Here is a 26233-nt window from a genome sequence, read left to right as displayed (position 1 = left end):
GCAAAAGAGGAAAAACAATTAATAAACAAACATGGGAAAACATTCTATTATATTATTTAGATAAAAATGCCTCTTACACCCAGAAAATTGGTGGACATATATTCAAAATTGTAATACTTAGTGCTGACTCTTATGATAAAAGCTGGCTCTGTCAAAATACAATGACATTTGACATGATAATATCACTTCTGGGGGTTTTTCCTAAGGAACTCTTCAAAATAAAAGGGAAGCTATATGCATAAAATGTATATTATGTCAAGACTACACATAATAACCAAAATTTGAAGGAAATAAAACCCTAAATATATAATAAAGAAGAAATGACTGAGGAAATTAGAATGGAATAAATTTGATGGGATGTAATGCAGCCATTAAAATGATAATTATAGCAACCATTTACCAACATGGAAAATGCTTATGAGTTAATGATAGGTGGAAAAAAAGCAAAATACAAAGCATGTAATTACGTGATTTCTGGTGAAGACTTGGCAATGAAGGCAGAGGCGGCTACCCCGAACATTATGGCTATGAGTTATCAATAAATACAAAAATTTGAAGGAGAAGAGGCTCCATCACCTAATCAAGAGAACATCCACGTACCAAAAACTTTAAAAAGTTACTGCTGCCTAGAAAAATGTTTAAAAAGCTATACAGTATGCCAATAAATGAGTAGTATAATTCCCTTTAGCAGTCTGTAAGATCTTCTCTATCTTTTATATTCTGAAGAACATTTAGATCTATTTTTATTTTTTATGTGTAATTTATTGACACTAAAGATTGGTGCCTTTCATCACTTTTAGAAAAAACATTACCCATTATCTCTTTGATTATTGCCTCTCCCCCATTCCCTGTCAAGGAAATCAAAGATAAGCCTAACACTCCTATTAAATGTATTTATTTTCACTCTGCCCTCCACATCTCTTTACTTTCATATTTTTTATTTCTATCGGTGTGATTCTGAATATTTTTTCATATCAATGTTCCATTTTAATAATTCTCTCTTCAGCTTTATTGAATCTGCTTTTTAACTTAACCATCTCAAAAACTATCTCTGAAATACTATAAACACAGTTATTTTATATTTTCCACCTGATTATCCCTGTATATAGTCTTTGTGGGCATCACTCATTAATTTGATTTTTCTGTTTAAGGTCAATAACGTAGGCTTGTTTGCTCAAATATTTTATGATTTTTAAAGATTCTAAATTTATATTTTTTTGAACTTGAAGAAAGTCTTTGTGGATTGGTTTTAGTGCTCTTTCCTCCAGAGAGGAAGTGTGTTTTCTCCCCTAGTTACTTTGGGCCTACCAATCAGGGACCACTACATGCTAAAGCTTTGCTTGAGGACTTCCGGGCTACACACTACCTTTGAATTTTGACTGCAAACCTTCTTAAAGGACGGTCTGTGTTCAGAAATTATGAATGAAGAGTTTTCTATTTTTTTCTGGTCTACCCAAAGCCATAGACAAGAGAGTCAAGCATCCCCACTTTCTTACTTTGCAAAAAAACCACAATTTTCCACCAGTTCATTGATCACGGTGGTCATCTTTGGAGGTCCCAGCTTTATGTGATGGTCTTCAATCAGTCCTCAAATCCTGCACACACCTCTGTGTTTTGTTCCCAAGCCCAAGTTATAAGCAAATAGAATTAGTATCTGCCCCAAAAGACTTACAACAATTTCTGGCAAAGTCTATTTTGTTTTAATAAACCTGGGCATCATTAAACACCATCTATAAACATACACAGAGGAAAGATTTTACAACTATGGCACTCTGAATACACCAAAACAATGTCTTTTTATGAAATAGATTTACTGCCAGAAATGAGAAAAATCTGGGAAATTTTTTGTTTATATTCTCAGAAAGAATCAAGAGTATGTTGCATTGATAAAAGTATGACAGAGGCATAAAAAAAGAATAATAAGAGCTCAGAAGAAACTTTATTATTAAGATGAAAAATATAATTTCTATATTAAAAGCCAAATGGAAAGAGTTATCAGACTCTTCGATGTAGAATATAAAACCCATTATATAGAAGACAACCTCAAGAAATTTTCCATTATCTCAAGGGAAAAATAGATAAAATTGATGAGTTAAATATATAAATAAGAATTTTAGAACAGATTCAGGAAAAGTGATCTAATCCCATTTGGAGTTTCAGACTCTGATATTATAGTAGTCATAGCAGAAGCCAAGAATAAGGAAAAAGAGGGAAAAGAGGATGAAGAAAGGGAAGAGAGAACTTCTCTGTATCTTAAAAAAAAAATCTGAGTCTGCAGATCAAATAGGCTCACCAAATATTTGAGATAGAATTAATGAATAAAAACAAAAAAGTATTAGGACCCCTAAAAAATAATCAAAATTAAGTAGCCTAAAATTTGCTCACACTTCTAAGTACCAAAGACGATAAGGCAACACCTATAGAATTGAGGAGAAAATATCATACTTCAAAAATGTTGTTTATGTGTGAGGGCCTCAGGAAGATAAACCCAGAAAAGAAGAACTTAACACAAACCACACATAGATAAAGAAAAAATTCATGATTTCTTTTAAAATATTAGCATAACCCTATTATTTACAATAGCCAAGACACGGAAACAAGCTAAGTATCCATCAAGAGATGAATGGAGAGAGAAAACGTGGTGTATATATATACAATGAAATATTATTCAGTCATAAAAAAGAAGGAAATCTTGCCATTTGCAACAACATGGATGTACCTTGAGGGCATTATGCCAAGTGAAATAAGTCAGAGAAAGAGAAATACCACATTATTTCACTTATACGTGCAATCTAAAAAAAAAAAAAAAAAAGACATACTCTTAGATACCAAGAACAGATTGGTGGTTGCCAAAGCCAAGGGGTAGGAAGTGGGCAAAATGGGTGAAGGTAGTCAAAAGGTACAAATTTCCAGTTATAAAATAAGTAAATCCTGGGATGTAATGTACAGCATGGTGACTATAGTTAATAATACTGTATTGTATATTTGAAAGTTGCTAAGAGTATAGCTCTTAAAATTTCTCATCGCAACCAAAAAAATTTGTAACTATATGTGGTGATGGATGTTAATGAGACTTCTTGTGGTGATCATTTTGCAGTATATACATATACCCAATCCTTATGTTGTACACCTGAAACTAATATAATGTTGTATGTCAATTATTACACAATAAAAAATGGGAAAAATATTAGCATAACCCTAAAGCCAAAAACTGATCATTATAGCACATAAAGCAGCAAACCAACCTCACTTATAGATAGATAAGATAGCATAGATAGATTATATACATATTTGTCTCCTAATTAAAGAAAATGTTGTTTATGTTCAGAAACAGGAATACATAAAAATAATTATACAATATGATCTAGAAAGTATCTTTCGATGAATGGAAAGGAGAGGTTGTCACGAAGAAATCTACTAACATAAATGTTTATACATAAAGAGATCAAAAGGCAGAGGAGAAAAAACCAGGAACTTCAGGATAGATGCATCCATTTCTGATACAAGTCATAGTATGTGAGCCCAACGGGATAATTCCTAAACCTGAGAGGGCAGCATGGCAGGGTGGGGGTAAACACAGGCCTGAGGCCTGGATTGCTGGGGTCTCACTCCCAGTGCTGCCATGTACTAACTATATGGTCACTGAGGAAGTCATTTTTCCTATCAATGCCTCAATTTTCTCATGTGTATAATGGGAATAATAATAATAATAATAATAATACCACCTATCTCATGGAGTTGCTGAGATAATTCAGTGAATTAATATGTATAAAAATTTAGATCAGTACTTGGCCCATTGCAGATAATACAAGTATTTATTATTACCAGTGATAATAGCAAATGCTTAGTATAAAACTAATAGTCAAAATCATAATTGACACACACAGTCCTCATTAAAACTATGGCCAAAACTATGGCCTGCTCCTGCCACTGTTATTTACTATTATTTGACAAATTCCAAAGAATTTAGTAAAAGGAAAACTGAGTCATACATATTAGAAAAGAAGGAATCATTATCATTATTTGAAGACTGATTATGTACTAAAACAAACCAAAGTAATCAACTGAAACAGAAAATCTATTAGATATAAGTCAAGAATTGAGTAAGCAGACAGGTTACAAATTAAATATACAAAAATCAATTTTCTGTCTATAAACCAGCAAAATAAATTAAGTATAATAAAAATTCTATTCACAGTAGCAACACAACTATAAAATATCTAGAAATGGAATTAATAATAAATACCCCAAGGGTTATATGATAAGTCCCAGGACTTTACCAAGAGATAACAAGGAAATTTAAATAAATGAAGGAATACACTGAATTCTGGGGAAGCAAGGCCCAATACAATGCAATATCAATTCTCCTAATATTAGTCTATCACAGCATGGGAAAACAAAACTCCAATGGGGATTTGCAGCCTTGACAAACTAATTCCACTTTAGAAGAATACATAGCAAAAATACCCAAGAATAATTTTGGAATAAAGAGTAAAAAATGGTAATGGGGGTTTTCCCTTACAGATAGGCAAAAGACCTTATTCACTTACAATAATTAAATGTTATGGTATTGAGGCAAAACATGGCAGCAGATGAAGGGAAGAATACAGAAAACACCAAAGACTGTGGACTACGTAAAGCTTTGCTTATGATAAAGGTGTCTTTCAAGTCACCAAGAAATGGATTATGATGGAGATAAAACAAAAAGAATTGGTTAATATCTTAGGGGAAAACCTTACCACAAATACAAAACTATTCCATTTTGATTAAAGGATTATATGTTAAAAAGACTGAATGATTAGAGAAAGAATAAAATATAGATTCATATGTTTTATCATCCCCAAACCAGAAGAAAGCCTTTCAATGCATATTCTCAAAGAAGAAACCATAAAAGAAAATATCAATGATTGAATAAATAAAATGTCAATATATCTGAATAGCCTGAAGTATCACAAACTAAACTGAAAAGAAAACAACAAAATAAGTGTAATTGATATAAAGAAAAAAAAAACCTCATTTGATATAAAATTCATATTAAGGTAACAAGAAGATAGCATGATTTGCTTGTCAATACAAGTTCACCCTCACTCCCCACATCATAATGGTCTTGCTGGTCAAGGGCTGCACACAGCACCACCATAGTCTGTTATCAGTGGAAGTACACATCACTGCAGTATTTCCACAGGCCAATCTGGAAATATATTTCAAAAGCTTTAAGAATGTTTAAGCTCTTGGAGTTAACAATTTAAATTAATCTTAATCTTAAGAAAATAATCTTAAAATGAACAACAGAGAAAATCCTAAATGTGCACCAGTATATTACTAGTCAAACAAATTTGAGTGTCTTCACATCATGGAATATTAACATCATGATGTGTTTTGAATAGACAACACCATGGGGATATATTCATGATATAGTGTTAAAATGCAATAAGTTGACTATAGTATAGTATATCCAGTATGATCCCAATTTTACTGAAAAATTTTTAAATGATTTAAATGCACTAAAATGTTAACAGAGGTTAGAAATGCATGGTGTGATAGAACCACTGCCTGGAGAGAGAAATCAAGATGGTGGCATAGGCGGATTCTGAACTCACCTCCTCCCATGGACACAGCCAATCTACAACTACTCTTGGAAAAATTACCCTTGAGAGAGAACTGAAAACTGGGTAAGAGGATCCCCTGCAACAAACAACAATCCTAATTGAGGTGGAAGAGGCAGAAAATCCCGTCCCTGTCTGGAGAGAAAAATATGCCACCTTCACAAGCTGCAACGCTTCACAGCTGCCCAGGAGCAGCCCAAAGGTACACAGCCTTCCCTGAAGGCTGGGGGAGCTGAGCCGGGGAGTGCTCCTGCTATAGGCAGTTTTTGGACCCAGCACAACCAAGACGAGTGGCATAATATCTGACTTTGCTTGCTACTAACAACATTGGGGAATACCCCCAGAAAAGCTGGTTCACAAAGAAATTAAAGCCAGCTCTTAAAAGGCCAACTCACAAATTCACCCATTTCAGAAAGCCAGCCCCACCCAGCTGCAATCCTCAGACAGCTGACAAGAGACTTAAAGGCCAGAGGCTTATAGCAATTGTAAGCCCGTGAGCCTAACAACCAGCCACACTGGGGGCCTACTCAATAGAAATACTGCAACAGGAATGTGCTATTAGACTTTGCAGCCAACTGTGCTGGGGCTCCCCACACCTGATAAAGAGACTGAAGGGTCTACAACAACTACGAGCAGCTAAGCATTACAACAGCTGGCCAGGGGGACAGCTCAGCCTCACTGGGCACCTATGGGAAGAGCAACCCTGCCACAACAGAAAGACACACGTAGCCCACACAGGCGTTACTCCTGGAACATTCGGAACTGGTGACGAGAGGGAAGCACACTGAAGGGCATCATAAGGCATCACTTATAAAAGCTCACCTCTCCAAGGTCAGGAGACGGAGCTGACCTACCTAATACATAGACACAAGCACAGGAAAAGAGGCAAACTGAGGAGACAAAGGAATATGTTCCAAGTAAGGGAACAGGACAAAACCCCAGAAAAGGAACTAAATGAAACAGATATGAGCAACCTACCCAACAGCAAGTTCAAAGAAAGAGTGTTAAGGATGCTCACTGATCTTGGGAGAAGAATGGATGAACTCAGTGAGAACGTGAACAAAGAAATGGAAGATATAAACAAGAACCAATCAGAAATTAAGAATACAATACTGAAAATGAATAATTCACTAGAGGGACTCAAAAGCAGAGTAGAGGATACAGAAGAACAGATCAGCGAGCTGGATGAAAGACTAGAAGAAATCACCCAAGCTGAACAGATAAAAGAAAATAGAATTAAAAAGAATGAGGACAATCTAAGGGACCTCTGGGACAACATCAAGTGCACTAACATCCGTGTTATAGGTGTCCCAGATGGAGAAGAGCAAGACAAAGGGGCAGAGAATCTATTTGAAGAAATAATAGCTGAGAACTTCCCTAACCTAAGGAAGGAAACTGACATCCAGGTACAGGAAACACAGAGAGCACCAAACAAGTTAAACCCAAAGAGGCCCACACCAAGACACATCATAATCAAAATGTCCAGAATTAAAGATAAAGAGAGAATCCTAAAAGCCTCAAGAGAAAGATAAGTTACATACAAAGGAAACCCCATAAGGCTATCAGCTGACTTCTCAGCAAAAACCTTACAGGCTAGAAGAGAGTCGCACGATATATTTAAAGTGCTAAAGGAAAAAACCTACAGCCAAGAATACTCTACCCGGCAAGGTTATCATTCAAAATGGAAGGAGAGATAAAAAGTTTCCCAGACAAGCAAAAATTAAAGGAGTTTGTCACCAAGAAACCAGTACTACAAGAAATGCTACAGGGTCTTATTTAAGGGGGAAAGAGAAGATCACAAATAGGAAAAATTATCTATTTCCAAGATAAGAGGGTAATGGACACAAATGCACAAAAAGAGGTTAGATATGACATCAAAAACATAAAATGTGGGAGGAGGGGAGTTAAAGAGGAGAGGTTTCAGATCGAGGTCAAACTAAAGAGACCATCAACTTAATATAGATTGCTATATATGTAGGTTACTGTATATGAACTCCATGGTAATCACAAACCAGAAACCTATAATAAATACACAAAAAACTAAGAGAAAGGAACCCAAACATAATACTAAAGAAAGCCATCAAACCACAAAGGAAGAGAGAAAGAGAAGAAGAAAGGAACAGAGAATAACTACTAAAACATCTTGAGAAAAAAGTTAAAAAATGGCAGTAAGTACATACTTATCAATAGCTACTTTAAACGTAAATGGACTAAATGCTCCAATTAAAAGGCATAGGGTGGCTGATTGGATAAAAAAAACAAGACCCATATATATGCTGCATACAAGAAACACACTTCAGACCTAAAGACACTCGCAAACTGAAAGTGAAGGAATGGAAAAAGATACTCCATGCAAATGGAAATGAAAAGACAGCTGGGGCAGCAATACTCATATCAGACAAAATAGACTTTAAAACAAAAACTATAACAAGAGACAAAAAAGGGCATTACATAATGATCAAAGGAACAATCCAACAAGAGGATATAACACTTGTAAATATCTATGCACCCAATGTAGGAGCACCTAAATATATAAACCAACTATTACCAGACATAAAAGGAGAAATAGACAGCAACAGAATAATAGTAGGGGACTTTAACTCTCCACTTACGCCAATGGACAGATCATCCAAACAGAAGATCAATAAGGAAACATTGGCCTTAAATGACACACTAGAACAGATGGACTTAGTATATATATACGGAACATTCCATCCAAAAACCACAGAAAACACATTCTTTTCAAATGCACATGGAATATTCTCCAGGACTGATCACATATTAGACCACAAAACAAGTCTCCATAAATTTAAGAATATTGAGATAAAACCAAGCATCTTTTCTGACCACAATGGTATAAAACTAGAAGTCAACTATAGGAAGAAAATCAGAAAAGCTACAAATATGTGGTGATAAACAAAATGCTACTGAACAACAATTGGGTCAATGAAGATATCAAAGGAGAAATCAAAAAGTACCTGGAGACAAATGAAAATGAAAATACAACATGCCAGAATTTATGGATACAGCAAAAGCAGTTCTAAGAGGGAAGTTTATAGCATAATAGGCCTATCTCAACAAACAAGAAAAATCTCAAATAAACAATCTAACAGTGCACCTAAAGGAACTGGAAACAGAAGAACAAACAAAGCCCAAAATCAGTAGAAGAAGGGAAATAATAACAATCAGACCAGAAATAAATGACATAGAGACTAAAAAAAAATAGAAAAAATTAATAAAACCAAGAGTTGGTTCTTTGAAAAGATAAAATTCACAAATCTTTAGCTAGATTCACCAAGAAAAAAAGAGAGAAGGCTCAAATAAATAAAATCAGAATGAAAGAGGAGAAATTACAACTGACACCTCAGAAATACAAAAGATTATAAGAGAATACTATGAAAAGCTATATGCCAACAAATTGGATAATCTAGAAGAAATGGATAAATTCTAAGAAACATACAACTTTATAAAACTGAATCAAGAAGAAATAGAGAATTTGAATAGACCAATCTCCAGTAAGGAGATCGAAACAGTAATTAAAAATCTCCCCCTAAATAAAAGTCCAGGACCACACGGCTTCCCTGGTGAATTCTACCAAACATTCAAAGAAGACTTAATACCTATCCTTCTCAAACTCTTCCAAAAAATTGAAGGGGCCAGCCCTGTGGCGTAGCAGTTAAGTGCACGCGCTCCGCTGCTGGCAACCTGAGTTCAGATCCTGGGTGCACACCAACGCACCACTTGTCAGGCCGTGTTGTGGCAGTGTCCCACATAAAGCGGAGGAAGATGGGCATGGATGTTAGCTCAGGGCCAGTCTTCCTTGGCAAAAAGAGGAGGATTGGCATGGATGTTAGCTCAGGGCTGATCTTCCTCACAAAAAAAAAAAAAAATTGAAGAGGAGTGGAAGCTCCCTAAGTCATTCTACAAAGCCAAAATTACCCTGATACCAAAACCAGACAAGGACAACACAAAAAAAAAAAGAAAATTACTGGCCAATATCACTGATAAACATTGATGCAAAAATCCTCAATAAAATACTAGCAAATTGCATACAACAATACATTAAAAAGATTATACACCATGATCAGGTGGGATTGATTCCAGGGATGCTGGGATGGTTCAACATCCACATGTCAATCAACAAGATACAGCGCATTAACAAAATGAAGAATAAAAATCACATGATCATCTCAATAGATGCAGAGAAAGCATTTGACAAGATACAGCATCCATTTATGATAAAAACTCTGAATAAAATGGGTATAGAAGGAAAGCACCACAACATAATAAAGGCCATATATGAGAAACCCACAGCTAATATCATCCTCAACGGTGATAAACTGAAAGCTATCCCTCTAAGAACAAGAACCAGACAAGGATGCCCACTCTCATCACTCCTATTTGACATAGTATTGGAAGTCCTAGCCAGAGCAATCAGGCAAGAAAAAGAAATAAAAGGGATCCAAATTGGAAAGGCAGAAGTGAAACTGTCACTATTTGCAGATGACATGATTTTATATATAGAAAACCCTAAAGAATCCACCAAAAAACTTTTAGAAGTAATAAATGAAATGGTAACATTGCAGGATACAAAATCTACATACAAAAAGCAGTTGTGGGGCCGGCCCAGTGGCATAAGCGGTTAAGTGTGCGCGCTCCGCTGCAGAGGCCCGGAGTTCGCCAGTTCGGATCCCAGGCGCACACCAACGCACTGCTTGTCAGGCCATGCTGTGGTGGCATCACATATAAAGTAGAGGAAGATGGGCACAGATGTTAGCCCAGGACCAGTCTTCCTCAGCAAAAAAAAGAGGAGGATTGGCAGATGTTAGCACAGGGCTGATCTCCTCACAAAACAAAAACAAAAACAAAAACAAAAAAGCAGTTGCATTTCTATACACTAACAATGAAGCAGCAGAAAGAGAAATTAAAAATGCAATCTCATTTACACTTGCAACAAAAAGAATAAAATACCCAGGAATAAACTTAACCAAAGAGGTGAAAGATCTGTATACTGAAAACTATTAAACATTGGTGAAAGAAATTGAAGAAGACACAAAGATATGGAAAGATATCCCATGCTCTTGGATTGGAAGAATTAACATAGTTAAGATTTCCATGCTTCCTAAAGCACTCTATAGATTCAATGCAATCCCTATTAAAGTTCCAACAACATTTTTCACAGAAATAGAACAAAGAATCCTAAAATTTACATGCAACAACAAAAGACCCCGAATAGCCAAAGGAATCCTGAGAAAAAAGAACAAAGCTGGAGGTATCACACACCCTGACTTCAAAATATACTACAAAGCTATAGTAACCAAAACAGCATGGTACTGGCACAAAAACACACACACAGATCAATGGAATAGAATCGAAAGCCCAGAAACAAACCCACACACCTATGGACAGCTAATTTTCAACGAAGGAGCCAAGAACTACAATGGAGAAAAGAAAGTCTCTTCAACAAATGGTGTTGGGAAAACTGGATGGCCACGTCCAAAAAAATGAAAGTAGACCATTATCTTACACCATACATAAAAATTAACTCAAAATGGATTAATGACTTGAATGTAAGACCTGAAACCATGAAACTTCTAGAAGAAAACAGGCAGTAAGCTCTTCGACAGCAGTCTTAGCAACATATTTTCAAATACCATGTCTGACCAGGCAAGGGAAACAATAGAAAAAATAAACAAATGGGACTACATAAAACTAAAAAGCTTCTGCACAGCAAAGGAAACCATCAACAAAACGAAAAGACAACCTAACAATTGGGAGAAGATATTTGCACACCATACATCTGATAAGGGGTTAATCTCCAAAATATATAAAGAATTGATGCATCTCAACAACAAAAAAACTAAGAACCCAATTAAAAAATGGGCAAAAGACCTGAACAGACATTTCTCCAAAGAAGATATATAGATGGCCAACAGACACATGAAAAGATGTTCAACATCATTAACTATCAGGGAAATGCAAATCGAAACTACAATGAGATATCACCTCACGCCCGTCAGAATGGCTATAATTAACAAGACAGGAAACAACGAGTGTTGGAGAGGATGTGGAGAGAAGGGAACTCTCATACACTGCTGGTGGGAGTGCAAACTGGTGCAGCCACTATGGAAAACAGTATGGAGATTCCTCAAAAAATTAAGGATAGAACTACCATACGATCCAGCTATTCCACTGCTGGGTATTTATCCAAAGAACATGAAAACACCAATTCGTAAAGATACATGCACCCCTGTGTTCATTGCAGCATTATTCACAATAGCCAAGACTTGAAAGCAACCTAAGTGCCCATCAAGGGACGAATGGATGAAGAAGATGTGGTATATATACACAATGGAATACTACTCAGCCATAAGAAATGATGAAATCCAGCCATTTGTGACAACATGGATGGACATCGAGGGTATTATTTAAAGTGAAATAAGTCAGAGGGAGAAGGTCAAATACCATATGATCTCACTCATAAGTAATAGATAAAAACAACAACAAACAAACACATAGAGACAGAGATTGGATTGGTGGTTACCAGCAGGGAAGGGGGAGGGACGAGGGAGAAAGGGATGATTACGCACGTGTGTGTGCTGATGGATTGTAATTAGTGTTTGGGTGGTGAACATGAGAAGATGACGTAATCTATGCATAAATAGAAGTATAATGACGTACACCCAAAATTTACACAATGTTTTAAACCAATCTTACCCCAATTAAAAAAAAACATTCTGTTAAAACCACACACAAAAAGAAATGCATGGTGAGGGCACATGGTTTAAATTTTTCTTTGTTTTCCTTATTTTATTTTTTATCATGAAAAATAAGTAATTGCTTTTGCTACTCATATTTCATTAAGCAATGCATATAAGCCTGGAAATAGCAGTATATCTGAGTTAATTATGATGTTTTATATAACATGTGACTTTAAATTTATAAGTAAAATTCAATTAAAAATTCCCTTTTATAAATTGTTAAATTAAATTTAAATTAAATATTTTAATTTAAATATTTAGTAATGACAAAAGTCACATAAAAAGCCTGCTTAGCCATATTTAGTTTCTCGAGTCCGTGCTTCTTCTTTTACATGCGCTACCTGGTATCTAGATTCCGCTTCATTTCTTTGGGTCACTGGGCCTGTGCCTACATTCCTTTTGGAGTAAACATCCTGCAACATAAGGTCTAGTAAACATATAGCAACAAGAAATCTATTCCCTTGGTATTAGCCAGCATGAGTTGAGAGACAGTGACTTTTAGAGTTTTAAACAAGTTTGGAGAGACTGGATTGAATTAAGTTTGCACATCCTTCACTTTGACAGGCACCCAGCAGAGGAGTCAACACTAAGCCAATCCAGCCATGTAGGTCTGTGAACTCTAACAGGCGGCAGAGAAGGAAGGAGAGGGCCAGTAGACGGGCTCCTTGGCTTCCCAGCTTATCGACCCTATCAAATGGACTCGAATGCTTTCACACTGAGGACTGAATCAATCACTAAGCATGTTGGTGTCTCTGCCAGACTCCGTCCGACAGGTTCCTCTGTACAAAGCTTCTCTGTGTCCATCCTTTCCGCCCAGGCTTCCTAATCCATTACTGACAATAGTTTCCTTAGTAACTGCAAAAAGGCCCTATATTCACTGGAACAGCAGGGCTGAAGGTGTAGGCTGGATTTCAAACGTGTCCTTTTTATCTATGCTGGACCTTCCCTGGGTCTTTTATTGGTGAATTTGTGCTTAAGCCATGAATGACACAGCAGACAGCTAAGTCCTCTGTGATTGCCTTTCCATTTCTTTCTGGACCACACATATGAGGGTAAATATGAATCAGAGACTGTATCTTAGATAGCCTAGTCTTTGAGCACAGAGAGGAATTATAGCAAGCTTAACTCTCTGTTTTATAGATTCATAAACTGGCAAGGCCTTATACAAGGTTACAAAGCTAAGTACCAGTAGAATCAGGGTTACAGTAAATGTTCCTCTGACACTAATCAAATGTCCATGTCAATACACAAGGCTTTAAACTTCACACACAGTCATGCGCTACATAACATTTCAGTCAATGTCGGACAGCATGTATGACAGTGATCCCATAAGATTAGTACCATACAGCGTAGCTGTGTAGCAGGCTATACCATCTGGGTTTATGTAAGTACACTCTATGATGTTTGCACAATGATGAAATTACCTAATGACACATTTCTCAGAACATATCCCTGTCATTAAGTGACACACGACTGTATTTGTTTAATAAAAGCTTTTGGAGATTTGGAGGTCCTCTTTTCTTATAGGTTATGTGCCCCCGTAAGTCCTATCTTTCCAAATTCTCCATTCCCTTTCTCACCAAGAAACCAAGGCTAGCCCAACATGGCACCAAGGACATGCAAGAGCCCAGTTTTAGGCAATAGTAGGTTGTCATCTTCCTTCACTATTTCCACCCATTGTCCCCTGCACTCAACTTCCCTGGCCCTTTGATCCCTTAACTCTGCCCTTGGCTTCTGAAACCCGCCCCAGACCATCTTGTATGACAACTAGCAGGAGCAATCTCTCTAGCCCTATGAGTTCTCTCAGGTCTAATTTTGACTTTTCCTTCTAGTGCCACAGATGGGGGGAAAAGAGGGAAGGTGCTGCTGCCTCTGCCCATGAGTTATATACAACAGTTTGAAAAACTCATCTGAAAAAGACAATAACCAATTAGAACAGGTACTGGTCACAGCAGTGGAGTAGAGCTCTGCTTTGCCAGGTTTTACTCTTTTAGTTTCTGAATCTCGATAAGGTCCTGGGGGATCATGGAAGAGGAGTGAGGGAGAACAGGATAGTGAAAGAATGGGTGGGGGGCTTCACTTGGTGGGCATGAGCAGTGGCTATTAACCCACAGATGTGAAAGTATTTTAATACACTAACAATCAGCATGGCCATACAAGTGCACACCAGTGGAATATCAATCCTAACTCTTACCCTGGCCTCCATGCTCCTCACCAGGCCATGCAAGTGCACCCAGTCTACTTGTCAGAAGAGGAGAATGGACGCAAAATAAACTATTTTCAAAAAGGTAGAATAACATCAACATGAAGCTGCCATTCCCAACTTTCCCATACACACGGTGTCTCCCAGGAGAGCGGCCCACCAGACATGCCTCCACTGGTCACGCTGGATGGCTAATGGCTTTTGCAGGGTAAGAGCATCATGATAATATTCAAATCCAGTGCTTCTCAAAGCATGGTCCCCAGATTAGTGTTTGCCTCTGAATGGTTATGAACACTTATTTGTGATGAAATAAGGAGCCTGAGCCCAGATGTAAATCAATTATGAAACTAAGCACGTGTTTTTAATTCAGCTGATTTTGTCAAGGAAGGAGGCACTCTGGTTATGTTCATTTATATCCTAGTACAAGCTCCTTAAATCTTTGCAGCAACAGGTGGATCAACAGTTCACAGACCAGATACTTTGAGCAGCACTGTTCCAGAATATACTCCCCAACAAGGCCTCTACTTTCAGTAGTTCAAAAAGACTATTTTGGCAGATTCACTGGGGTGTGAATCTCAACTCTGCCACTTCTCATCCAAATGACCACGTTCAAGTTACATAACCTCTTCAAGCTCAATGTCTTCATCCTTAAAATGGGAAAATATTGCCTATCACTTAAATACTTCTGTGACAATTAAATGAGATATAATGTGCACATGCCCTGTGCAGAGGCAGAGAGTAGACGCTCCATAAATGAGAATTTCAGGCACTTTTTTCCACAGGCTCTATTACACACAAGGGCATAGCAGAATCTGTGCAGATCATATATGTATGTATGTATGTATGTATGTGCATATATAAATGCCACTCATCTTTGCTTAGTTTTCATTCTCTTTCTTCCAACTTGATTCTTTATTTTCTTCCAAAGTGACCTGGTCAATTTGATGTGGAGAAAACACAGACAGATGAAGCACTGAGCACTGACATTCAAGGGAAGTTAGAGCTTTTATCCACCTATGTAAGTAAAGTTATTGGATGAGGTGAGATATAGGAATAATATTCCTAGTATATACAATTTTTATGGAAAGTGGAGGTTGAATTGAAGACAAAAAAAAATTCAGAGCTTTTAGCAGAAAAGAGAAATCACCCACAAAAGAAAGATTGACTTGACTAGTCAAGCGAGTTGGTCAGAAAGTGAGACAGAGCAACGTAACAGTCCAAGGGGACCAGAATGACTTCCTGGGGAGCCCTACACCCTGATGAGACCTTAGCACCATCACCATTACTAGCACCATCTCCCAGAACCCTAGACCAGTTTATTTGGGGCCCATTTGCTTGTTCCAGCCAAGACGTTTCTAAGTGGGTTTCATTGACCAATAGGGATACATGAACAGTTGATAATTCCCCTCAAATTGCATGCAAATTTATGTACAGATATCTTTTAGGAGGTGTCCTGTGCTTCATAAAGAATTACAGGGTTTTCTGAAGGTTGGCAACTGGTCTCAGTCAGCATTATCATCACCAGCAAATAATTATGAGAGTCTACTCTCTACTCACTTGTTTAATGGACATTTATGTAGCTTTCACTATATACATGAACCTGTGCTAGGAGTTGGGAAGAAAAAAGCATGTTCCCTACTTTCAAAGATGATTTATGTGCCTGCCACCCCCAAAAGACCACCTTGAGTTCTACATCTCTAGCACAGTGTATGGCACAGGGTGCAACTTTAAAGTGCAGGGTGAGCATTCAGAGCATCATCAAAAGAGCTAGGAGAAGATGTCAATCCTCAAGGATCTTACAGCCTATTAGGAAGGGTGGGACATACACTGAAATGGGAAACGTTTTGATGTTCAGAGGAAGAATAACTGTTCTGGCCTTGGCTGGACTTTGAAACTGGTGTACCTATAGACTTATTTTGTTTAGTCACTTTGCTGGGCTCTGCTCAGTGTTTTAAAGGTGGTATAATGAAGCAAGTGTAGCAAAATAACAGTTAAATGCATACTGTTTTACACTCACCCAGCCCCTTGCACTTACACGCCTGACCCTTGTAGACATTCAAGTTCTGAGCATTTCTAGTCACCAACACTCCTTCTTTGATACTTTTATTATTTCCTTTCAAGTTTTGCTTGACTGAATACTCTGGAGAAGGATAGAGTAGGGAGAAAACAAATATAAACAGGAAGAGGGTCTAATATCCATTAGGGCCTGCAGATGTATGTGTGGCCAGGAGGTGATGTTATGATTCAAGAGATAACATCTGACCAAAAGTAATATAACAACTTTATATTCAGTTCAGCAAATGAGGCCTGACCAAATGCAGAGAACTAAGTCATCATTCAGAGCTTAAAAGCAATGAGATTGCTGTACAAAAGTCTTATGTTGAGTTGATAAGTAAATTAAGAAATAATGGTTAATTTTAAAATGTTTGAACTAAAAAAATCACTATGAAAATTTTATTGACAACATTGGATTATTAATACAATTAATCTTAAGAAAAAGAATTATGTCTTAATCCTTCTAAAACTTTGCTCTATTTTTCAGCAACGATATCTACCAAACTGCAAACAGTTTGAAAATTTGATGCTACATGTATATGTTGCATTTTAAAACATGCACATAAAGAGAAAGCAAGGAGAAATTTGTTTGTTTCATAAATTTATTTATGAAAATTATTTTTGCTGTGTGCAAAGCAATGATGGAATCCACTGTCCAGAGCTTCACGTCTAGGCCCCAAACAGTTTGGCTGTGAATGTTCCTCTCAAGGGCCCAGTTGCAGGCAGGAGGCCCCAGTCAAGTGATACACGTAGATCTCCAGATGAAAATGAAGAGGCAGCTCTCCTTCTATCCTGATAGCTGCCTGGAGTGGAGAGCTGACATTTTCTGCAGGGCATCCTCTTTTTTCTATGGGCAGAAGTCTAAACACCTCTGGTTCTGCTTATAAGATAAAGGGAACATGCTAAATCCACGTCAATCCAAGAGCTGCCGAGCAGTGATTGCAAATGGGGTGCCTGTGGCTTTGTGATTCCCCAGGGTTCACGTCTGTGTACCCAGGGCTTCAGCATCCATGATCAGAGAAGTAATAATAATAGTAATAAAAACAGTAACAGAGCCTAACACTGTCAGGCTGTAATTTCTCTGGCAACAGAGCAAACAGTCCTACCATAGGCCCACATGGCTTTGAAACTCAAGTGCTCAGGAGGGAACAGCTCGAAACCTCAGCAAGTGGGATACGTGTTAGCAGACTTTGTTCACTTCAGATGGAGAGAAATGTTTTATTTTTTAATGGAACTCTTTCCAATCAGTCCTGTCTTCTTCCCTCCTGCCTTCAACCTTGTTTAGCTGTCTTGCTCTTACATAAGGGGGAGTGTTCAGGTTAAAGCCTGTTGTTGGCGAAAGAACTGGGGTGTATTGTCAATGAAAGAGACTTAGCAGTTCACGATGCAGCTGCAGGTAGCAGAAGATAGGAGTATACTGCTGAAATTCCACAAAAAAAGCGTCTGGTGCTGTACATAGGAGACAGAAGCTGATCCTGGGCATGTGGTGAGGATGCACCAGATCCACCTGCAAGTCTCTCACACCTTTACCCTCAGAGTCCTGGATGCTGGCCGGGTCTGATTTTAAGGAAACCAAAATCTCCCTGCTTCAAATCATCTCCTCCATCAATCTGACAACTGTTCAGATGCCTCTTACTAATAACTGTTTAAATAATTCCCATTAATAAACAAAATAACACCAAGTCTTTCACTGCTTATTAATGCTACATGGCCATTTAGTGGAGGTTTGGGGATGGAAGAAATGAGACAGAATAAGTAAATTCTGGAGAAAAGATCAGGAATCTGGAAATCTTCAGGCCTTCTAGGCCTCTCTTGAGGGCAGGGGTGGAGAGGAGGGATTGGGAATAAATGAGGCAGGGAATTTTCTTAATTAAAAAATCCTGGGGCTGGCCAGGTGGCACAAGTAGTTAAGTGCGCGCGCTCCGCTTTGGTGGCCCGGGGTTCGCCGGTTCAGATCCCGGGCGGTCACCAACGCACCACTTGTCAAGCCATGCTGTGGCGGCGTCCCATATAAAGTGGAAGAAGATGGGCACGGATGTTAGCCCAGGGCCAGTTTTCCTCAGCAAAAAGAAGAGGATTGGCAGATGTTAGCTCAGGGCCGATCTTCCTCACAAAAGAAAAAAAAAAGGAATTCTGGCTTCCTTCTATCATTATAAACATCCTCCTTTCCTTTCTGTGTAGTACAAACAGCTGACCAACACGCGTCCTGCTGATATAAAAGGGATGTTACCATAACTCATTCATGTTATGGTAACCTGCACAGTGCTTGGAGTTATATCTCAAACACCTTTCTTCCAGATTTATTCATTGAAAGAAATCTTCCTCTTGCGCCTGAATGAATTCACAGGCAGATCTCATGACTTCTAGCTCTTAAATGATAGAAGTTCAAATTAGAAATATCTTGTGAAATATGCAAATAGATATTTTAATCTTTACTCAAAGGCAAGGCTTCTCCTAGTTGGGGTTGGTAGTGAACTGGCAACTTGAATGAGGCCGGGATTTGGAGAGGGAGGTATGAGGTATTACCTCCTTCAAACTCATTTACTGCTATTTTGGGTTCCTCCAGTGTGAGACCCAAGGAGAGCTCATAAGGGGGAAAGATCCAGTCTCACACAGTGGGTGCAATTACTCTATGTTGTGGAGGCTGTCTGAGGACAGATGTATAATTTGCTATTTCCCATCACGGGGTCTCCTCACTTCCAGTTCTCTTGACATGGGCAAGAGATCTCTAATTCCAGGTGGTTGCTTGAGACTCTGCTGCCCGGTCCCTAGAGAGCATTCCCTCTCTCATGTTGTAGCTGGCATTTCTTTACCCCTCTAGATGGCTCAACTGGATGGAGCCTGAAATGGCCCTTTGTTGTTTCCCTCTTGCACAAGTCACACATGTCTGGTCTAAGGGCAACACACAGCATCCTTTGCCCAGAGAACTGATTCCAACTTAGTGATGTCTATGACCCACCATCAACGCAATTATTCAGTGTATTGCTTATCCTCTAGATTATCTGGGTGGGAATCCAACCCTAACTCACTATGTCTCCCAAACTCCAGGGGTCACATGTAGGGTTATTCCAGTGATCTATTGAAGCTGCACCTCCAGGCCTAAGGCAGGGGAGGAGAGATAGGGTGGAGCCCTCAACATTTTATTTCTACCAACCGTCTTTCTACATTGGCCTCTTTCCACATTCTTGATCTGGCTAAAGGGTTCAAAAGTCATGGTATTCGATAGTAAACATTTCCTTTGAAAATCCTAATTTTTTTTATAGCAACTCTTTTTAGTATTCAGCAGCTTATATACCCGGGAACTTCAGTGGTAATTTTAACACTCAACTATGCTATGGATCCACTCTTATACTTTGGATTTTCTATACAAGAGTCAAGGTCTTTGCATTGATTTTCCCAGTCTCTTACACAAACTTATTTATAAAAAATGTTGTAACTGATCCTATTGAAGGCTATAGTCTCTGATCAAATGGAAGCAAGATTCTAACCAACTTTCAGGGCAAGTGGACTAATAATTGTTCATATTTTTTCCTCAATCCATTGAGTAAACCGTTGTGCTGACAACCCACAGTTCATGGAGGTGCCTGAAGATGTAGGCAACTCATATAATAAAGAGCTGAGTTCCTTTCTTAAAAAGATGATAATCGTGTAGACAAATATATGTGTGTAAATGTTACATTTTAAAGCATGTACACAATGACAATGTAGAGCATTTTCATCACTCCAAAAGGGAAGGCTTATTAATCATTTCCTTAATTTCCAGACTAAGTTCCTTAGGTAGGACTATTTTTTTCTTTTTCTACTCAGGTAAATTGCGACCTTCTTAAGGAAAGGAGTTTTGTCCTGTGAATGTGTCTGTACCTAGCCCCTTACTCAGACTTTGGGACAGATTAGACATTGACCAGTATTTGCAGAATAAATAGGGAGGCTTCTATTGAACATCTTCTGTTAGGCATTTTGCTAAGAACCTCCTAGGCAGTATCTCCAATTCTCATCACAACCCTGTACAAGAGGATGTTAACATCTTCACTTTACTGCTGAGAAGACTGGGTCATAGAGCAATCACATATCTAGTCAAAGATCACACAGTTGGTAAGTAAAAGACCTGGGATTTGAACCCAAAATTGTCTGGCTCTGAAGCCATGTGGTGTAACAATAATAATATATGGACCTTTCATAGTCAGTTTATGTATCAGGCTCTTTACTGATGCAAATACTGTAGGATACGTTCCTATTAGGATTCTTCATTCATTTATTAGTTGTTTACTCCTTCGGGTCTTCAACATACCGTTGGTGAGCACTATGGCAGATTATTTAGGGTCCAATCCCACACAATAGAGACATTTAATCTTATTGTCATTTTAAGCACAGCCTTGGGACCCCTTTTACTGGAAAGTCGGCAACGCTAAAGTATCCTTTTCCCAACTAGACATTGCAAAAAATAATTTAAAAATGCTATAAAATAAGTAGTGAAACAATAGGAGTCTGCCTATGAAATGGCATTAACTGCAGGACGTGCAATTCTGAGCCTAAAATTAAATTCCTAAATATAAAATTCTTACTTAAGAGTAAGAATTAGGTGTCATGACAGAGGCAAGAGACATCTGTACTCTCTTTGGAGGGAGGTTTAAGGGAGGTGGAGGGAGGTAACATAATTTCTTTGTCAGCCCAGTCTCCACCAACCACCCAGTTCTTGGCTCCCAGCTCCCTCACTGAAGGTTGGACCTATAGGTTCTATATCTCAGCCAGCATCCATCCTGCTGGAAAAGAAAGGCTGGTTTTCCTTTCTTGCAGGCATCTTTAGTCTCTATCACCAACTACCCTGGAGCTCCCATACACTTAGCTTCTGCAGGAGAAAGGAAGCAGGAAGCATTCTCACCAACAGCCTGGTCTTGCATGAGACCTTAATGACTATTCCTCCACTCCCCCACCTCAGTCTTCCGTCCTGTATTTTGGAATATGGGCGTAATGCAAGAAATAGTAGGCTCAAATCTGACTCCTTTTAGTAAGCCCTGAGAAGGTGTCTACTCATTGGGACCTTTTTTTTTTAGAATGGGAAGGAGTGTTTCATGACTCTTACTACAATTTACAAGCTGCGATTAAAACATTTAGGGAAAGTCCCCAATCTCAATCAAAATTCTATTATGCTAGCAATAAGAGGACCTGGATTATAATTCTGGTCCCATCAAAAACTTCCTGTGTAATTTTGGGCAATTCTATTGTCTCGCTAGACTTTATTTACCACATCTGTAAGATAAAGTTGGAAGTGAGGTCCAACTGCCAATTCTAATACTCCTCCACTTTCTAACATTCTATGATTCACCTTGCCCTGACACATGGAAAATTGCTCTCCTTAGTGTTTCTATGACCACATTTTTTAAATCAAACCCCAAACACATGGCCAGATGATTACTAGATTATTAGTGGGAGTGATGGGGCAAACGTCAGAAATGTACGCCAGCCTAGGAACTCTGCTGCGGAGTTTCTGTATCCACATCCCCATATAAGCTTTGGGTTAGACAATCCTGGGTGAGGTTGAGACCTGCGTTTCAAGGTAAGAGTAACTCTACAAATGAGGAACACTGACTAGAACCAAGGTCCAGGAGGCCTCAAGAGTTACAGCCATAAAATGGGGCTCATAATCTCATTTTGTGAGACAGCTAAAAAAATAAATGGGATAACAACAATTAGTAATATAAGCACCTAGAATATTATTGAATCTTGTTAATTACTCCACAATCAAAAGAGACCATTAGAGATGTCAGCGTCCATTAGTCACAAAATAAAACCCTAATAGAGCTCATTCTTATTAAGACTTAACAAACTTTAAGATTTACCATTCATCCATTCAAAAATATATAGTAAATTCCTTCCAAGTGCTAGACATTGTTATATTGTTCTCAGGGTGAGGATAAAACCCTTGCCCCCTCATGGAACTTAGTGTAGAAGAGTTACATTAATAATTGGTTTAATACAGATTTGAAAGTGCCATGACCAAAAAAATATATGACACTATGAGAATACATAAAAGATAATCTAACCCAACCTGGATACTTATGCTGATCATGTTCTCTCATTACATATACAAATATACTATAGGCACATAGATGCTATATACATTTATAAACTAGATAGATAGATAGATAGATAGATAGATAGATAGATAGATAGATAGATAGGTAGATGATGGATAGATAGATAGATAGTGACATAGTTTAATCCTAAACAATCCTAAAGATGAAGTTGAGGGAAGATTGAGATAAGATTCTCGCTGAACCCTCAATAAGCAGGAGAGCTGGAACCCAAATTCAGCTCCCCTGACCCTACAATCAGGGTGATTCCACCAAGACCTCAGAGCTGCTAGCCCACCAGAAGCCTTTGCTCCCTATTTCCCTTTGGTATGCCCCAGCCACTGACCCATTTTGTCAATCCCAGAAGTAGGTGACTTAACAAAGATGTCTCCTTCCCTATGACATGAGGCCAGGCCACCACCTCAAGTTAGGGCAGAACAAGTCCACAGACAAATGACACAGTGATTACCTATATAGGAGAGTGCACTTCCAGAGGAAATTATTAACCATGAGTTTGAAAAAGTGACCTCCATTTAGCAATAACATCAAGTCTTTCTCTGGCATTTTTACATCCTACTATTAGTCACTTTTCCAATCCATAGGGCAATGGATTTCCAGTCTAAATGTCATCTCTAGTTGATATGAATATATACATATATATACGCACACAATATTTTCTGCATCTCAATAGCTTTACACATGCACAGTGTTTCTGCCCTGAGGCTGGGTATAAATAAATTGACAGTCTCCTTTCCCACTAATGCCATCAGAGAACTCTCTTTCAGAATACTAATCAGAAACTCTCATGAAGTGAGGAAAGCTGGTGTCAGAAGCAGGAGGAAACCAGTGCTTACTGGGGACAGAAAACCAATTGGCCAGAAGGGACTCAGTTGTCCTTTGGGTCCTGTGCAGTTACCTGTGTCCTAGCTCAGCTTCCCCTCAAAATAATTCTGGGGAACCAGAGAAAAGGCTGCTTAGGGCTTAGTGAAGGACTAGGATGAATAATTGAGCATATCAGCAAAAGTAATAAAACTGATAAATGAGGAAGGTGAAGGTCTCAGAAGCAGCAATAGTTGGTAGTAGAGAACCAGGTGATCTTCAAAAGAAATAAGAGTCTCAGGGAACCTACATAGCTGAGGTAAGATAGAGGGCCGGGAGAGCAGGTAAAAGGAAAGGCAAAGAAAAACAGGATTTCAGAAAGGAGATACCAAAAGTCTCTGATATAAAAGCTCCTCTCAGTTGACTTGTGTTTCACACCTTGTGTGGAGAGGTGGAGTTTTCCCACCTCTCTGTGTCCTACTCTTCCTGGAAGTAGGGCTCAAGTGAAAGAAAGGACCCTCCTAATATTCACTAAGGAGGCAAAAGAGCCACTGAGCACATTTTACTACTAAAAGGTTCAGCAATATGAAAGCATGAGGCTGTTTTGCACTACAAAAGCCCACCTCAACTTCCTACCTCCATTTCCCCCTTCCAGAATTCTCTCCTGGATGGTAAACAGTGGAGGATATGCGAGCTCAGGGAGTAGTGAAGGAGAGGCTCCACAACAGATGTCCTAGAGAAAGAGACCTTCAACAAAGAAAGGGGAAAAGACAGGGCAGACAACGTCCAGGAGAGACCAAGGACTGGGAAATTCACATAGCCGTAGGAGGACAAAATCTAAGGCCTGTTCCTCAAGGCAGGGGGTCTCCAGGAAGTCTCCACTCAATATGCACTTATTTGTACTGAATTTGAAATTGTGTAGATTTATGAACAAAATAACAAGAAAACCGGGCCACGGAGATCAATGGTCAGTCAAATCAGAACTATGTCGTATTTTTAAAGACATTTTATTACTTTTTGATGCAGAAAGGACTTAGAAATGCACTACAAAGTCTGGTGGTGTAGAAGTCCACTAGATACTCAGTTTAATGAAGAGAAAAGAATAACTTACAATTAGGACCTCCATGAGTGGCAAGAAGTATTTCCTGTAGAACTGTATAACATTGCATTAGCAGTGAAGTTGTTCTCCTAAATAATGGAAACAACCCCTCCTAAAGCCCCAGGATGGTATCTATGTGCTTTTTAAACACTGTTAATTTTGTTGGCATACTCTTTCTTTCTAGAAATGCTAGCCATACCCAAATTAATAGAAATTTCAAATTGTTAATGCAAAATTTAATATTGTACACAGTTTCTTACCCTCTCCTAGTTGTAAATGGTTGAAAGTAGTTTATGAGTATTTTATATAAAATGACAGCTTCCTATAAATCACAGCTTCCATCACCAAAGGCTAGCAGAAAAATACCCAAACAAATCAAACAAATACCTCCATGATTTAATCTATTGTTGAGAGTACAAAAAAAGGGCCAGGCACCATGCTTCATGCTCTGCACATTATTCCATTACTTATTTTACTTAATTATATTCATAATATATATAACAATATATATTATATAACATGTAATTTATGCTATATCATATAACATGTAATTTATAATATATTATATAATATATAACATATATAATATATTTATAGCAGCTCAGTGGGAGTAAGCACTATTATCCCCATTTTACAGATGCTCAGGGAGGTGAACTAAGTTGTCCAACATTTGAATTGTCTGCTAGTCTTTCTGATCTATCACACTTATATCTATAGGAACCTGTTTCTCCAGCCAAATCACCTCTAAGCCCACAGCCAGATGTATCTCATAATGTTTACCCAAGTCCAGTCCCAACACCCTACCCAATTACCTCTCCTCCTAACTATCCAAATTATATATCTTCTTGGAACATTTCCCGACTACTACAAGGTAACAACTTCCCCTCTCACAAGGAACAGTAATGACAATAACAGCAGTTGCTGCAACAACTTTATTGAACATCTAATAACACACATGTGCCATTTCTAATGTTCCGAATAGTGTATATTCCTTTTGTCAACACATATGGTCTTGACGGTAAGGGAGCCCCCTCCTAGAAGTTAGATGTGTCCAGAATTGTGCACAATAGAAGATGCTAAACAAATATTTGGAGAAGAAGAGAAAGGGGGAGGAAAGAACAATAAAGAGAAAATATTGATTACCTACTTCTCAACGTTAGTGTGGGGAAACTTAAACATTCTTTACTTATATGTTTATGTTTTTTCCACCAAACACTTACTAGTGAATCATCATTGCATATATTGATAGTTAAACAGAACCCAGAGTCCATCGGCTAGTCTGGTTTCTATCTCCAACTGTGTACTCAGTTGTGCTCCAACAGTTGGGGAACAGTGGGAGGGCAGATTGCTAATAGGTGTTCACAATTCAAAGAGAAATGAGACGGTTTGTTTTCATTCCCTGAACACCTGCATCTCCTTGCTAATAATCTTTCCAGGGAAGAATGCATTTCCAGAGATTGGGATCAGCCCCAGATTTGTCCCACTGGATGCATTTGGAATGATTGTGCCAATTGATCCAATAAGCCCTTTCCTCACCACCCTTCCTGCACCTTCCCTATGGATGCAGCACCTGTCCTGGCAGGCTGTGAGGGTGAGTTCTGGTTGACATAAGCTGTTCT

Source organism: Diceros bicornis, chromosome 5 (genome assembly GCF_020826845.1).
Source record: "Diceros bicornis minor isolate mBicDic1 chromosome 5, mDicBic1.mat.cur, whole genome shotgun sequence".
NCBI lineage: Eukaryota > Metazoa > Chordata > Mammalia > Perissodactyla > Rhinocerotidae > Diceros > Diceros bicornis.
The sequence above is the reverse complement of the archived record's forward strand: the minus strand, read 5'-3'. Positions refer to the sequence as shown.